Here is an 18,114-nt window from a genome sequence, read left to right on the forward strand (position 1 = left end):
GAGAAGTTCTGCGACTGGTGCAGAGTTGAGCATGTGGATCCTTTTGAATGTGACATTCCCATGGTTCTGTCTTTTTTGCTTTCTTTGGCCCACAGGGGCTTGCAAGTGGGGACCATTAAAGGTTACCTGGCGGCGCTGTCCATCTTTAAGCGCTCGTCTGAAGAGTATTCCTATTTTAAGATTCCTTTGATTTCGCAGTTTTTGAAAGGGCTCACTAATGTGTTCCCTCCGTCACCTTTTCTGGTGCCCGGTTGGGATCTGAACCTTGTTCTTAAGTTTCTTATGGGTGCTCCGTTTGAGCCTTTACATTCTTGTCCTTTGAGGCTGTTGACTCTGTAAACTGTGTTTTTGGTTGCGGTTACTTCCGCTCGCAGAGTGAGTGAGTTACAGGCACTTTCAGTTAAGCCACTCTTCACTGTGTTTCAGAAGGACAGGGTTGTCCTTAGAGTTCGTCCTGCTTTTCTTCCGAAGGTGGTTTCGGAATTTCATTTGAGCCAGAAGGTTTTTCTTCCGGCGTTCGATCCTCCTCCACATCCTGGTAAGGAAGAGGAGAGGCTCCATAAGCTTGATCCTAGGAGAGCGTTGAGCTTTTATAGTTCACGCATGTCCCGGGTCAGAGTGGACGATCAACTTTTCATTGGTTACGCTGGAAAGCGTTTGGGACAAGCTGTGACGAAACAGACTGTCTCGTTGGATTATTTTAGCTATCTCCGAGTGTTACCGCTTGACGGGTAAGGACCCTCCGGCTGGCTTGCGGACCCATTCTACCAGGAGAGTGGCTGCGTCTACTGCCCTGCAGAGGGGAGTTCCTATTCGTCACATCTGTGATGCAGCCCCTGGGCTTCAGTACATACTTTTGTACGTCACTACTCCCTCGATTCCATCAGAGGGCAAGATCTTGCCTTTGGCAAGGCAGTTCTCTATTCCGCAATTTGATTGGGCATGCTAAATTTGTATTCTAAATTCTTTCCCACCTCCTTGCTTGGTACTGCTTTGGTAGTCTGTCATAGATATGGAATATGTCAGAGGACCAAATCCCCTCGAAGAACAAGTTACTTTCTTACCTGTTAACGTTCTTTCGATGGGATGGTCCGACAACGTATTCCATATCGCTCCCTCCCTGCCTTCCCCACTGCAGAATTCTTTTGCGATTGCAGCTTGCGTTCCGCAAGGCCTTGTGTGTCTGACTGGCAGAAAACTGGTGGCACACGTTCTGGGAAAAAACTATAACTGAGGCTATGGGCGTCGTGCGTCCTACTTATCACATTGGGTGATGTCAGCCGTCGGAGGTCGTCCTCGGGAATGGCGCATCGACGCAGGACGCAGACACCAAAGATTTTCCGAAGCAGCACAGCTGTGGACATTACCTGTCATAGATATGGAATACGTCGTCGGACCATCCCATCGAAAGAACGTTACCAGGTAAGAAAGTAACTTGTTCTTCTCTCTCATAACAACCTTTTCATTTTGTATTGGTGGAAGAACACCACAATTAGAGGGGAATTGAAGTAGATTCATCAAAGCTTGCTGTACCAAAATTTGAATGTCCTCACTAGGGAGAACTTTATTACAGTTGTCATCAAAAATGACCACAGTCTCCATTAATCTACTCTGGTCTTCATTATTTCATAGCTTAATTCAATCTTTAAAGAAGAAATAGAGTCAGTATCTATTTTGTTGATCTGTAGAAATGGCTGTGTTTTCCAGTTTGTCATTAGCAACGGTGGAATGATCTTCAGCAACCTTAACACTTTTGACCCATCTGTTTTATTATTATTACCCTTAGTATTTTCTGTGGGATTCGTTTTTATATTCTTTTTTGTTTGAATTCTGCATCTTGCCCTTATGAGTCATGACTTCTATCAAAGAATCTCTTGCTTCCCCATATTTTCCATAATCATCCTCACTTCCAGTTAGTTCAGTTGTTCCACCCATACCGGATTCATGTTCATAACTATTTAAGTTAGTGGATTCTTTGTTTATCATATTTCGCCAGGATTTGCTGGAAGATTTGTTCTTTCCTTTTGCCCAACATCGGTTTAAGTTTCCTTATAGTACCAGCCTTAATTATAGTTATAAAATGACCATCTTTTCCATCATCAGTTTTGATTATTTCACTTACTTTCAGATTCTGCAATTTCTGGCCGTTGGTATGGATCTTTATTGCCTTTAGTATAATCCACAGCCTCTTTTGTATTTTGTGAGGAATCTAAGTTCTAGTGCCTTTTTGCTCTCTTCATCGAGCTGTGTCAAATCTAAGGCACGCTCTCCATCAAGTAAATGGCCAATTTCTTTGATATTAGGATCTAAGTGTTTTCTTTGTTCCTGAAGGTAATACATATTTTATTTTTATACCACACTGTGGATTATCTGGCTGTTTAACAGCTCTTAATCTTAGTGCCCCGTCGCGCATTTTTTTCTCCCTCCGAGAAGTGCATTCTTTAAATGGGGCATCAAAACCCAACGTCAGAGCCCCCACGTAATCCTCCGCACACTCAAGTCTTTTTTAAATCCATTTTCATTACTTCCAGCAAAGCAAATGGTCTACCCGGATTGTCCTCTGCTTGAGGATTAACCCCAAAATCAGTCAGAATATGACAGTTGGGACTCTCTTCATCCCAATTAACTTGAATTAATTTAATAGCGTACTCTAGGTGCTCAATTTTCTGTGTTAAGCTTAATTGCTTTTTCCATTATTTGTAATTCATTGATTTTATCGTGGTGCTGATTGTGAGCGTACCATAAATGACTACCTCAGCATAGGACTTCTGTCCCCTCTGATAATTCCTAGGAGGAGTACATTTTGAACAATCCATATCAATTTGTTTTGCAGAGTTTGAGTGCTTTGAGTCCTTGTAGAAAATGTAGCTATACTAGGGGTCATAGCAGCCACAGAAGGATAACGTGCATCAAAGGCATACATATACCCCTCGAGTTTGCTTAATTTATCAGCGATATCTAGCATAAATGATCTGAGTTCCTGTAGCTCTACATGAGTCCTTTTGTGACCCTTCCCTAATAAATTTAGAACACGGGTCAGCACGGGAAATGACATGTAGGCCAATAACAAATCTTCAGGAGTAAGTCACTCCATCTGGGGAACAGTGTGGTGCCTCCTGATCATGGATAGGGAGTTGATTGGATGCGGAAGGGCTTGAACATTTGAGATTCCAAGGGGTCAATTCCTTCCCTTTAATTTCAAGACCTTTAGACTCCTGTGTGCTAGTGCTCTGTAATTCCTGTGAATGCCCTAGTGCCGGATACTTAACCTGCTCACGTGGAGTTTCTTCACAGCACCAGGCCTTATGTAGATGAACTTCATCCCTTCCACCCCCTCTAGTTTTAATTGGGGTGAAAGGGCCCCATGACATATGTACCCTTTTGTCCAATTCTGCCAGGACAATGGGTGCTAATAAAGATGTATCATGTATAGGTTTAAATTGGATTTCGTCATCCTCCAGAGAAGTAGAGGATTGAAGCATCGTCTCATGCATGCTCAAAAAACCTCTTTGAGCAAGAGGTTCTACTTCCTGTAAGGGATTAACAAGTATAGCTGACTTCTTTTCCCCAATATCTAATAACTGTAGGTCCTGCGTATGCTTTGGTTTAGAAGCAAGATCCTGTACATTTTATCTGTACCAACAATGATAGAACATTCTAAGGTGGAATAAGCCATTTCCAGATTCACTTTAGAGGGATTACTATCAGTCCTCATTAAATTAAAACTTTTAGTTTTGTGACTCTTTTTTTCAAACCTTCTTTGCCACATGAGATGTTACTAATTTTACAGCTCCTTAAAGAACCCACCATACTATAGAGACTAAATATCAAAATAGTATTTTCCCCAAAAAAGAGAAGTGCATGCAGCCATTTAACTGGCGTGTCAGTCAACACATTTTTTTTATTTTGTCAGAGATCTCTACTTTAAGAGGTGCCAAATACCCTGCCAAATGCTCAATTAGCGCAATAGCAATGTAGAAAAAATGACATTCACACGATGCACAAAAAAGCCTAGTCAATCTTACTGAATATATACATACTTAATACAAATGCGGCACAGAAAGGCAAAAGAACAGAATCAAAAGAAACACTAGCCGGCGAGAGGAGCACAGAGAAAATAACAGAACCTAAATCCAGATAGGAGCCTTCACGTTATAAACAGCTTCACATTATAAAGCTGGTTGCAGTTCAGCATTACACAAACTGCACGAACAGCCAACAGCACACTTACGTGCACTCTGGTTATTTTATGATTGTAGAGGCGAGGAAAAGGGTGCGGGGCCACTGCGTAAACACCACGCTGCAAGAAAGAAAAAAAAAAACAAAGAACATAGGCAGCATCAGTGAAGAAAAGAAATGCAGCGTCCCAGCTTAGAGTCCCAGCACAGGACAGTCCCAAAAGTCTCGGTAGATCGAAAATCCATAATTACTTTCAGTGCACGTCCAAGATTCAAACAGCAGAACTTCCTCTTGCTGACTCAGAGGTTCCACAGCGGCAGCAAAGTTCCAAATGTAGCAGTCAACATAGGCACAGAAAGTCTTCCAGCCAACAGCACACTTACGTGCACTTCCTTAGAATGCTATAGTGAACACGACGGGGGGATGCCAGGTGAAAGCAAGGGAAGGAGAATCCAGCATTTTAATAAAGTGACTGTAAAGATAAAAGTGAACCCAACAAAGAGGAATAAAGGGAAAGCCGCAGAAGAGGGGAGTCCTACATAGTGAGAGTTTAGGAAAAGTCTTGTGCTTCAAAGCAAAAGACATTGATTCAAGGGATCCTGCTTTTCAGAAGAAAAAGCTTCCTGATGCCTATAGTCTAGAGGGGTGCTAGCAGTCATACCACTGTTCCGCCTTGTCCCGCGATGCAACGTGGGGAAGGGAGAGTATTACTTCAGCAGCCCTGAACTACCGAAACTCTTTTGGACATTTCAGTTTGCATTGCACTCTTTTGTTATACATATCATTGTCCCACATCCTTTTGTTATATAGAGTAGGGATTTGGCAATAGGTTTATTAGTATAGGCCATTTTGTTTTAACAGGACACCACTAGGATAGCGTTCTCTTTACTTTGATGGTTGTAGCTTGCTCCCATCTTAGATTTAGATTAGGCGTTTTTCTACTGTTCAATAAACACCCTTGGATTGTACTCATTGTGCCCATTTTCAAAGCAACATACAAGACGAAGAACTGAGCAACTTAAAAAAAGAAACGTGTGAACTAAGCTCCTTATCACACTGATTGCATTAAAGCCCTTGATACAAATATGAAGTTTGTTTATTTACTAAATGGAGAGTTTAATAGGTCCAAGAACCATACAAAGGAGCTCGGTATTATATCCAAATTCTATTGGGGATTTCAAATCATGGGCATAACTGCTAATCTTAAACCAAACTGAATAGTCAAATATTTATTAAAACTATGGGAATAGAAGTAACCTTTCGTTGATCCATTTTCCCAATAGAACTTGAATAGAATAGTGTTTGATTGTGGATCATTGGAATGCTATGCAGTGCATTTGCATCTTCCTTGGCAAGTGCAAAACTATTTTTAAAGCCCAGTAACTTTGGGAATCCAATTATTAACTTCAAATTGATACTTTTTAAAATACATGGATCATACAATAAATGAGATTTCTATTATATGAAGATATTTCAGTTTGGAACATATTGAGGTACAACAGTTTGGGAAAGTGTCGAGTAGATGGCAGGGCTGACCTTGGTTTTAATGTTCCATTTAATACAGGGAGACCACGTGAGCAAGGTCATTACCGCCATATAGTGGACATTTTCAGATAAACCCTTTGACCCTAAAAGGGAACATGTCGGAGTGAGGGAGGCAGTGAGGGGTGTGTGTGGGGGGGGGGGGTCTTTGCAATTATTGGATTAAATCTGATTGAACTGAAATCCAAAAAGGCTGTCGCAACGCTGATAAGTGCATGCAATCCGTCATTTCGGCAAGATCTGGCATCGGTTAGTTCTCTGAACTCTGGAATGCAAAAAAACAGCTGATCACAGCATTGCTCAGAAGGCTTAATTATCTGTTGTCTTTTGTTTGTCTGCAGCATACAAGATCTCACCTTGAGTCCAGGCTTCCTACATCTTGGGCATTTCTTCGCTTCCTTCGTCTGGTTGGCCACAGGTGCATGATTCGTCAGAAAATACACCAGGCTTGTTGGCACTTCCACAAGCTTTCATCAGAAACGGTAGGAGTCAAGTTTAAATCCATGTTTGTTTCAACATCTAGGGTTCTCCATTGAAAAATCAAATCCTTCTGAACGTGCAACTATTGTCTAAGTAATAGTTTAGTATTTAGCATTTATAATTCTTCATTTCCAAGGCAAAAGAGAACACCTAGGTTTGTTATACAGTTGTCTGATTCCTCCATAGTTCAATTTGCCTTTTTGGGAGGTGTTCCAGTTCTTATCCTTCAAAATTCCAGGTGCATTGTCCTGCTTCATCCTGGGTGATGTGTTGACTTGAACAAACTAAGCGTTCTTCCTCACCATTGATAAATGTAGATATAATGTAGCCGTCTGTTTTGTCCTATCACTTATCCGCTAATCAGTTGTAAATTCCCACATAATTTACTGGTAAGATGCAACAAACCTGTTTAACAATCCTTAAATTTGTTGAGTTACGGATAAGACCTATTCATGTGTGAATATGTATCATAGGAGGAAATTACTTACTTTGTATTAATGTCTGAATATTTGTTTCCAACACACCGGCCATTGCATAATGTGCTCGCATAAAAAAACACCATTTTTGAATTATGCTCATAAGTGCTTATATTAATGGGCTATTTTATAATTTGCTTAAATATTATTTTCAACCCAGCAAAAGAGCAACACAGCAAATCATCTTCATGGCTTTGAGTTACACCGCTCTGCGTGGTAATGTTTGATGTAGCCGTGAAATAGTCTTAGTGTATGAAGAGACTGCTTAAAGCCTCCAGATGGAAAGCACCTATAATAAAACCTGGACACTGGGTGTTAAACACAGACCTGTATAGCCTTAAAAAGCAGCCAGTGTACATATGTGCAGCATATTAGTTAACTTTCAAAACGTTCTTGATGGAACAGGACAGATTTGCTGGTCACGTTAAGAGTACCTCTAGCTAGAGCCCTATCACTTATCGGCATGCAATCCAGTCAAACGTTTGATTTGTCTCTGGCATTATCCATTGGTTTGAATGTTTCCATTGTCTGTTTAAAAAGCTCAAGCCTGTTTTTTTTTTTCTTTCCTTCTTTTGTTCCTTATGTTTGGGTTTCTCCCAACTGAAGTAACCCATTTATCTTGTTGTTTTTTCTGTTCCTTATCAAGGTCTCCTTCCCAGAATATTTCTCACCTAATGATTGGTAGGTGGATATTTTTATGGAACCCCCCAACCTATCTTTCCTGTACTGCAAGCAGTGTTCGTGTTTTATTTACTTGCAACTTGGCTGATTCCTCCTTGTACTAAAGGCATTATTATTCATTCTATAATGGAGCAAGTTCCTCCAGCTATGACTGGTCCCATGTTCGTTGCTGCAGTAGCACCTTGCATGCTCCATTAGTCTCTCGAAATGGGGGCTGAAGCAGGTGGACGGCCTGCTTATTTGTAGTCATCACCAACAATGCACTAAAACCCAATTGTAGCAACTGTGCGTTGGAGGATTGCAGCTTGCATGCATGAACTGGCTAGAACTCTTTGCAGTGGGATTACCTCTTGGATAATTTGCCTGTAGCAGCCCAAGCTTGGCTGAGGAGCATTTGGGCATTTCCTTTTGCCTGGTTGGGAAAAGTCCCATTAACATTTGTAAGGTTTGGAATTCGAGACCTCCCACCTCTGCAGGTTGGCATGGGGATTTGGGTGCGGTTCCTTGAATGGCCAGTACCAAGACATTACCGTGAACCTTGTCAAACTGCATTCCTGATAGTTCACATTCTTGGTTTTAAGAGCAGACCGCCGTTGTAGTAGAATGGAATCTAATTGAGTAGTTTAATGGGTATTTATATTAACTATTTTGTATAGTCTATATATTTCCTGCCTCTAAAAGAGGACTATACGTGAAATGTACTCTAAACAAGGGTTTTGATGCACATGATAAGGGTCTCTCCAGTTAATCCTTCCACTTTACCCGTAGTCTTTGCATTTGTATATGCTACATCAATTTTGCAGCGATCAGTCTACACCTTGATTGCAATTTTCAGGTATAGAAACTGCGGTGTAAGTTTGAGCTATATTAAACTGCGTCCTTTTTTCCTTCTTTGTATCGTTGAGCTTGACCACCTCTTCTGTTCCCTGTTCTGAGACAAAAGGGGATATTCTTTAGTAGTTTTCTTAATTCTTTTAATTGGGCAGCTCTACAAAGTCGAGCCCCATTTGGGGCGACAACTGATCAGATTTGTCATTGCTGCCTTGCCAGCAAAGTTTATCGCTATCCCCTAGTGACCATTAACATCCAGACTGTCGGCCTAGACGAGTTTGTCCGGTTAGAGAAATAGTATTAGAACATTTGCAGAAACTTTGACACAAAACTTTCCTTCTAATCCAGTCTTTTATGCAGGCTCACTTTAAATTGTATATATTTTATTGAGGGAGAAAGAGCTGTAATTGCAACTATATTATCCCCAACTCTTGTAGGTGACTAAATGCAAAAACGTATAAACCGTATACTAGCTCCATTAAACAAATTCACATGACAGGCAATATGAAAGGAAGAATGTCCATTCTTTATTCTATCACGTATGGCTAAGGCCAACATGAGACCATGCTCTCATAATGAAAAAAGCATTACATCCACTGGCACATCCCTTGTTTAGGCACTCTTAACATCTGATCTGTTTAATTTCCACAGCATCTCGTGTTTCTCCTTTTGCTCTCGCTCCCTCTATCTTTCTCCCTCTCTTGATCGTTCTCACCCTCTTTGCTTCTCCTCCTGCCTTTCTCCTTTTTCTCAGGCAGCTATGGATCCTTATTGATATAGTACTGACCTTGAGCATGGAGACAACTTTGTGTAGGATTTCTGAATGAAGTGTACACTGCGGCATGGCAACAGTTTTCAGCACTGCGGACAGAACTGATGAATGCACAGACCACTAACCTGTATAAAGGAGGGGGTCATATCAAACCTAGACAAAAGGACCAAGTTTGTTAAACACAGCAAAAAATGTGATGAACACTGCGAACAGCAAATACTATAAAGAAGGGCACAACTGATCCTGGGCAAAAGGCCACAGAATGCACAGCTAGCACATCACCAAATAATGGCAGACCGTTTTAAACATTACTAAATTCTGCACTACATATAGATCTGATATAGATCTATATAGCAATTTGAAACATACCTTAGCAGTTCATGAAAGAAACTGTCCAGTTCAAAAGATATTTACATTAAAGATTTTCAAATGTTCCTTTATGTTTTCATCCATAATTCATAAAACAAGGGCCAGGCATTTATGCCAAGATATTATACATTATATATAAATACTCCAAACATCACTGCCATATTTGGCTTATAACCGGTTTCCATTATGTTCACTTTCATACTGAAATGTTATTTTACCTGAATGCATGTCCCCAATTCTAAGTTAGGACAATTTAATCACCAAAATAAATTCTAGTGCAAGTGCACGTCACATTTAACCTCATGACTTTGCAAACACACAACTTTTTTCTCCTTATAACAAATACTTTATGCAATACTGTAAGTAAGGAGGGTGATTACCCGCGTTTTTATTTCAGCACCTTATTAGCACCACATCCCTTTTCCATACCAACCTTTGGATATGTGTTACCCCTCACTATTTCTTTATTTTTTTTGTTCTTTGCATGCATATTTTGACGTTAAAAAAATCATTTCTTACAACAACTTTTAAGTTTACATGTGAGTGCAAATATAAGCATATCAACAGGTACAGTACAGTGTGCCCAATTTTGGGAATCGACGCTTGGACCCACGACTCTGCTGGAGAACAATGCATACAGAAATGGGTTAAATGCACTCAAATCTGGTTGCCTGCCCCCCACCCCCAACACACACAGACCCCCTGGTTCCTGCCACCCCCTCCTTTCTTCCAGGGGCAAGGCAGGATCACATAGAGGAAACGTGTTGCAACATTGGGGGCCTAGCGGCCATAGCCGGGTATCTCTCGGCAAAGTCAATGAATGGAGCCCACACCGAGACATATGTTGGGTATCACCCTTCACAAAGTGCCATGATTTTGTCTGCCATCAGAATGTCCCAGGCCCTAACCCACCACATTTGAACCACCGGGCCCCTCAGTCGCCTTCCAGGTATGGAAGATGACCAGCATTGCTGCCAGCAGGGGATGCCCAATTAAAGCGGCCATTGGGCCAGTAAGGGGGTACACCCCACCCCTGTATCCCCCAGAACCACCACCATGTGGGTCCCTAGGGAGGGGTCAACCCTGTGATCTTTTATTCTAGCCAGCAGCTCCTTCCAGTAAAGGCCCACTTTGGGACATGACCACACCATGTGGAAAAGGGAGCCCACTGCTTCGCATCCCTGCCAACATGTAGCAGGGTAATCACTGTCCATGTGGTGCAGTCTCTCCGGGGTCAGGGACCATCTGTAGAAAAACGTGTAGGAACATTCGCCATCTGTGACGCACTGGGAGGACTTGAGCATCCGACCCCATATTCTCAACCGTATCTTGTCCTTGATGGGGCTACCCAAATCATCTTCCCATTTAGACATGTGTGGCAAGCGCATGACTGGATTTCCCGTTTCCAGAAGCTTGTCTAACTTGAAGGTCCACCCACCATGGTGCCCTCCTGTAGTGTCTGCTCAAGGGCAGAGAGGGACCTAGTAGCCCCTCCTTTGTGTGCGGGTGGGAGACCCAGTGCCTCAGCTGTGTGCATCTGAAGCACTCTGACTCTTTTGTTAAGTGAGCTTGCATTCTTCGAATGTCATTGGCCTGTTAGCTTTATAGAGCTGCTGTAGACCTGCCAGGCCTCCCTCCCACGCATTTGCCAAAGCCGCCTCACCCACATCCTGGCCAGAAGCCTGGGTTATACCACACGCAAGAGAGTGATCCCCAAACCTCTAGATACTCCCTGTCTGCGGAAAACCCTCACCATGTAAGTGTGCGTTTGGTTGTTGTGAGCAAGGAGAAGCCCCATTCCTGCCCCAGATGTCTTCCCCTCTATGTAAGGCAGCTGGGATAGGTTGACTGCCAACTGGGCCTGTTCGATTAATTTCCAGTTTGGGGGTGAGGTGGTCCCACCCCAGAGGAAAGCATGCGAGAGCTGAGCTGCAAGGTTATAGCGAAACCCGTCCAGACCCCCAAGCCTCCTACGCTTGCCGGCTTTAGCAAGACCCTTCTGGATATTCTAGCATGTTTGGTCCCCAAAAAATCCCGAAAATCTTCCCCTGAAGTGTACGAAGGTCTGAGTCCGGGACTCTCATTGCCAACGCTGAGCTCAGGTAGAGCAAACATAGGATCAGATTCATTTTGACTGCTGTGATGCGGCCAAGCGAGGAAATCTCCTGAAGCCCCCACTTACCCAAACCACTGATCAGTTATATCGAACTAACTTTCCTCTGCTGTTTTTGGAACTGGACGGCTTGCTCGGGATACGAACCCCCAGGTACAGGATGGAGTACCGAGTCCACTGTATAAGGGCAATAGCTCCTATAGCCGCTTTCTCCTGGGGCCTGAGGGACACATCCAGTCCATGTGACTTGCCATAGTTCACCTGAAAGCCTGAGGCCCGGCCAAACTCGCCCAGCTCTTCCAATACCGCCACCAGGGAGGAGGCGGAGTTGCTCAGGGTAAGCAGGACATCATCCACATAAAGGGACACCTTTATAGTCTGTACCTCACGCCCTCGACTGCCTCGTTCTAATGCGGTTGGCACATGGCTCCATGCATAAGGCGAAAATTAATGGGGATAGTGTGCAGCCCTACCTTGTGCTTCTGGTGATGGCCGAACTGGACGACATGCCCCATTAACTCGCAGGGGTGTGGATTGATGTTGATAGATCGCCATTACCCAGCAAATGAACCCAAGCCCAATTCCTTCCTGAACCCCTACTCAAGTAGCCCCAGTCCACTTTATCGAAGGATTTATGGCCGTAAAGCGCGATAATCCCCAGATCCAGGGCCGACTGCCTTCCTACCTCCAGCAAACCCAATGTATGTCTCTCGTTGTCCTGTGCCCCCTGTCCTGTAATGAATCACATCTGATCCCCATATATGAACTCGGGCAGAACCCCCATCATTCGACGGGCCAATATGTTTGAGAAAAGCTTTAAGTCCATATTCGTGCGTGCAGTAAGGCGATATGAATCGCAAAGGGACGGGTCTTGACCCGGTATAGGGAGAAAGATGGTTGTTGAAGCTCCCATAGACTGGGCAACCCTTTTGGAGGTTAAAGCGTTGAACAACCTCACCAGTGGGGGGGGGGGGGTCTAGCCTAGTGGGTGGGAGAGCCTTATCTACCATGGGGTTGGGCACCAAATTGAAATCCTTGCCCAAGAGGATCTGTCCCTCAGCGAATGGCAATATTTTGGGTAGGAGGCTTTCCATGAATCTGTCTTGCCTGACGTTGGGAGCGTACATGGACACCTAGGTAAACGTGTGGTCCCATAGCAGACCCTTGGCACTTTCGTCATCTGGATTTGCCCACCTACACTCTCTCCTCCCGAGGCAAAATACTGGTGTGGGAACTCTGTTTTTCATGCGCCTTTCGTCTTGAGCAAGCAGGTGAATCTCCTGCAGGAACACAATGGAGAGGGACATGTCCCTCAGCTTGCCCAGAACTGACCTTCTCTTGACCGGGGAGTTCAGCCCCTGAACATTCCACGTGCCCATCGCCATGCCCCCCGCGGCATTCGCTACATCAGCCAACATGACACTACAAACTTAGGTTTCCACCCCTCCTTCCTGACTCGTGAACTGTACCCACAGCAACGCATTGGTGTGATTGCCTGACTCATAAACAACATTTTGGAATGCAACACCCCCCTGCTTCTCTCCCCCAAACAAGCTCAAACATGAGCATCTTCCAAACATTAGAGAAATGTGTCCAGGGGCCGACATGGAGGGCTGAGAAGAACCCATATTTTCCAGAAACAGTCCCCAGCCTCCCTGCCCCTGTACCAAATCACACTCCTTCATTGCAGGTGTAAACCCTTCACACCCTACAGGCGGACCAACAACCCCAGCTCCCTGCGAGTCTCCAGGGACACATAACCAAAACCCCCATAGGTTACCTTCCCCTTCAGGTGTTCCTGACCGGACCCTTCAAACGCCTCCTTGTGCTATTTTTGCGAGGATGCTGGCCCCACATCTCAGTCAGCCCCCCCCGCCCCCCCTTTGGCTCTCCCATCCAGGCCCCTCCAGATTCAACAGGCCCTCCGTAACGGAGTGCTCCAACCAATGCCTCCCTTGGTGGGTGAAAAGGAGAGCAATGGGAAAGCCCCACCAATATGGCATTTCCTTTGTGCGCCACCACTCGGACAATGAGCGCAACGCTTTACATTTCATTAGGGTCGTTGCTGCTAGGTCCTGGTACAGGGAGAGACATATTTGGAAAGGTGATAGTGGACATGGGTCTAGCTGCTGATATTATGCACTGTTTAAGTTGGAAGAAATGAACCCGAGACAGAACATCTCTGGTCCTGTCCTGGTTCGATGGATTCCGGGATCTTGTGCATTGTGTTCTGTCAAGGTCAATGTCCTGTTCCGCAGGCAGATTGAGGATGGAGCGAAAAAGATCTGCCACAAAGGTTGGTAATTCCTCGTCCTTCACCGCAGCAGAGAAGCCCAGGATATGGATGTTTTTCCTGAGGGAGCGATTCTCCCCGTCCTCCTGCTTGTCCTCCAAGGCTATGCAGTGCGCCTCTAAGGTCTCCAGACGGTCGGAACATTCCCCCACCATGTGGGATTGCTCAAAGAGTGTGTCCTCCACCTCCAACACCATGTGTTCCGCCTCAGCGAGTATCTTGTCTTGTGGCAGGATTTTATGGGAAAGTTCCTTTGTACTTTTATGAAACGCCTTGCGGATTTTAGCCAGCTGATCCTGTAGGTCAGATTTTGTGGACATATGTGTAAACATGGCCGGCAGAAGATCGTTGCTGTGTACCTGGGCTGTTGCCAAATCTGTGCGCCTGTTCCTGTCTGTTAAGATGGATTTCTGAACTCTGTCCTGGAGGGGCAGAGGTTCAGAAGGCCAGCCTAGTTTCTTGGAACAGGGTAACCTCTGGACAAGCCAGACAAATCAAGGTAGCGATTGCGGCGGTCAAGTCTAGGTCTCAAGAGGGGTGAGGGTGACTGAAAGCCCGCAATGAGCACACAAAGCAAGGACGCTTCCAAATTACTCCAAGCAGGTGTTGTATTAAAAATATAGACACATTTATTACAAGGCATTTGTAATATTGACCATAGCAAAGAATCGCAATAAAACTCAAGTAAACCAACACATCACAATCAAATACGATATATATATATACAATTACCAAAGGGTCTAAAGAGTTAGAAGCACGAAATATGCAGACCACCTAGATGGGGAGGAAAACAGGCAGTGCAAGTAATCGTTTAGACCCAGTTCGCCTTCAGAGGCCACCTAACTAGAAGGAAGTCCGAGCCTTACGAAGAGTGGAGCCTTGTGCTCAAAAGTACCTGCACATACTTGTGCCGATGGGCCAAGGGGAGTCTCTTCAAGGAAGTCGGGCAGTTCAGAGCGGTGAACAAAGGAGGGCAAACAAATCTCCGCCACTCAAGCGCGGCCTCCACTTGCGGGCAGAAGCAGAGTGCGAAAAAGGTGTGCTGTTTAACACAGCGAGGAAAAGCTACAGGCTACTGCAGGAGGGCGACCAGTTCCTAGCGTTGCTACTCACCGGTCCCCGATGCAGGCAGACCCAGGCTTCTCCGCGTCAGTTTCAGTGCTGGCAGGTTCAGATGCGAGCAGGGGACGTCTTGGCGTCATGTAGATTCTGCGGCAGCAGAAGTTAGAGTTGAGGATGTCCCAAACGCAATGAACCCGCACAGTTGGTTACCACTGCAGGGCAACGGAGCGGCTGTGTATATTTCAGCCCAAGGTACACTTCTCACTTCAGACCTGGGAATGCCAAGTGTACGAATCGTGTGAGTGCTAAGGACTCGGAATACAACACAACCTGACGGCGGTAACAGAGCAAGACTCCTGGGTAAGCTGGGCCATCTGCTGGATGGCCCAGAGACGCTTCCGAAGGCTTACGTGCAGGAGATGATGAAGATGCCGAGAATAGTAGTTCCCACTATTCCAAAGGGTCGAAGTACCAGTACAGGCCTTCTCCTTCGATCAGAGGCAGAATGGTTTCACAGAGCGACAGCAGTGCAGAGGAGCAGTCCTTCAGCGGGTCACCAGCGATTCCTCGGTTCAGCCTCTTGGTTGCAGGATGCTTGGCTCCTGTATCCGTCGTTGGTGAGAACTCGGCAGATCGACATGGTAGTGGTGTTTCCAGCCTCCTCTTATTCAGAGGTACTTTGTGCCAAAACGGAGGGGACCCAATGGGAGATCTGCTCACAAAACACACACCATACGTGGACCAATCACAGACCACGGTGGTCCCAGGCATTCACGACACACTACACTCTCTGGCACCCAGGATGTGTATTGGGACCAGACATCTCAGCCCACATCCTGGAGGCGCACACAAGGCCTGTAGAAGCCCGCGAAAGCATCTGTGTGTTCGCGGGAAAGTACATGCCCAAATAAGGAAGGCCCCGGGTCGGCTTGACCTGGGGAAGGTGAAGGGGGCAAGACGGTCAGCGAGCAGGACAAAGAGCCTCGTGGTCTGGCCATTTTGGAAGCCAGGCCACCATTTTGGGCTAAGCGCGAGAAACTCACTTAAACAGCCAAAAGGAGCTCGAAACACAAAGAAACGATCTCTGCCACCATTCCCGTCCATGATTCACTTGCACCGTTAGTTAACAATCCAGAGAGTGTCTAGGGCCTGTAGAGCGACTAGAGACCCAAGAGAGCAGTAACTTAGCTTACAGTGCCCTCTTGTGTCATGTTGCGCGAAAGCTGCAACATGATAAAAGAACTACGGAAAACAACGTTTACCGGTGCTGACTGTCTTAAGGGCATGTCAGTTTCCCCGTAAGAATGGAGCGAAAGCCCAGAGGATTGCGGCGGAAGGCTGCGCTTCTCTGGCAAAGTCTAGATCGGGGTGAAAACAGCAAAAAGTTTAGGGGTTGCCACATGGAAGGAAAATTACCCACAATTAAGAAATCTTTCCTAACACTATCCACCACCTGTATCATTGTGGAGCTGTCCCCGTTTGCTATTTTTCAGAGCTTTAGCCATAGCAGTGGTCGTAGGGCTTTGGTGCCTTGGGAGTCCAAGAACGACTGATTAGCCCTGCTCCCAGGGGAACCATGGGCCGTCAGTGAGTAAGTACTGTTCCAGGAGGGCCTGCAGTATTCAGGCATATGACTGCCCATTTTGTTCCCAAAGTAGACTACGATGCGAGCAGCCAGTCCACTCGAGCTCCCAGCAGGGCTGGCTGGGGTGATTGCAGTTGAGTCACCAAAAATAAACAAACACCACAGCCATTAAGGGTGATTTGCCACCAACGATGGGCGCAGGGGCAATGGGGATTTAATATGATGGACGTTCCTCTAAGTTGGCTCCCTATCCCCTCACCTGTGGCCCCTGCTAAGCGGATTCAATATGGTGCCATAAACATGGTGCTGGGGGAGCTGCTGGGCCATGTGTGCTTCATACCACCCTTGGACTGTATTTTAATCCACATGTCAGGCCAGCGCCCAGGTGCGGCTGTACTGCGGAGCAGGCAGTAGATGCTGCTGGTGTGCCTCCATGGTACGGGGAGACCCACGCTCCTCCAGACCCTGTGGGCTACATTGACCCATTGAACAGAATTTCTCAAGCCAAGCTGCGCTTCAGCAGAAACAGCTAAATGGTTGCGCTGGTTCCAGTGAGCACCATGGCCTCAAAACTGCATTTCGAGGGGATTGGGTCCTCCGACGTATTCCATATCTATGACATATAATCACCACAGCTGTACTGCTTCGGAAAATCTTCAGCTCCTGCGTCGATGATGTCGATACGTCGCCCTCGAGGACCTCCTCCGACGGCTGATGTCACTGGATGTTATAAGTAGGACGCTTGACGCCCGTAGCCTCAGTTCCGTTTTTTCCGCGAACGTGTTCGCTTCGGAGATCTCGGCACGCCTCGACTCTTTGGAGTTTCTGTTCTTTCTCGGTTCTTCGAACCTGTTCGTATTGTGAAGTATATTCTTCGTGAAGAAGTCTACCTAGTCTTCCACCCCGCGTCCAGGCTTTAAGAAGTGCGGGGACTGTGGGTCCAAGATGTCGGTGACGGACTCGCACGACGCCTGCCTCTGGTGCCTCGGGGAGGCCCATGACACGGATGACTGTGTCGACTGCCAGTAGCTCACGTCCAAAGCCTTGCGGGAACACAAGAAGTTGTCGGTAGGTAAGGTGTCCAAGCCACGGAAGTCGAGGTCTGCGTGGCTTTTGAGGGACGATTCGAGGGGCGACTCTCCGCATCGTTGTCGGAAGTCCAGTGGATCTCGGTCCCTGAGTCAGTCCCGCTACTCCTCTGCCTCTTCGAGGCACTCCCGGAAGCGCCGTCATCGGTCGCCTTCCCAGTCCTCATCCGAGGACTCTGCCCGTCGGTGGGTTGCGTTTCCCACCAAGCTTGCGACGCCGGAGGAATGGGCTTCCTTCGGGAAGAAAATGTTAGCGATTCTCGAATCGCAGGGCACTGGTCCGTCCGCGCCTCCGAGTGGGGTCGGTCGTGATCGGTCGAGAGACCCCGCTCGCACGCCTTCGGTCTCGGGTGGTCGTCACGATTTGCGGGAGAGGTCCCGCTCGGACAAGGGAAATCGTTCTCGTCATGCCTGTTCCAGGTCCCGCTCCTTGACGCGCTCGAGACCGTGTGCACCTGTGGTGTCTTCGAGGAGGACGTCGATGCCGGTGGCGCCGAGGTCGTCGACTGACTCTTTTGAGGCCCCGCCTCCGAAGTCCTCGGCGCCCAAGCTGTCGAGGGACACGCTCGGGGCTCCGGCCTCGAGGCCTGTGTCAACGTCATCGATGCTGTCGGCGCCATGTTCGGCGTCAATGGCGATTCAC

General features: G+C 46.3%; 1 protein-coding gene across 1 annotated transcript in view; it reads left to right on the forward strand.

Moving 5' to 3' along the window:
* Window positions 1-18,114, forward strand: part of PLA2G4A (phospholipase A2 group IVA) — a 2,090,704-nt gene that overhangs the window by 244,597 nt on the left and 1,827,993 nt on the right. The window contains exon 2 of the mRNA XM_069641387.1: window positions 6,063-6,203. The gene's annotated coding sequence lies outside the window, so the exon portion shown is untranslated. The remainder of the gene's footprint in view (window positions 1-6,062; window positions 6,204-18,114) is intronic.

This window comes from Ambystoma mexicanum, chromosome 1q, assembly GCF_040938575.1.
Source record: "Ambystoma mexicanum isolate Mex_15411 chromosome 1q, UKY_AmexF1_1, whole genome shotgun sequence".
Lineage (NCBI taxonomy): Eukaryota > Metazoa > Chordata > Amphibia > Caudata > Ambystomatidae > Ambystoma > Ambystoma mexicanum.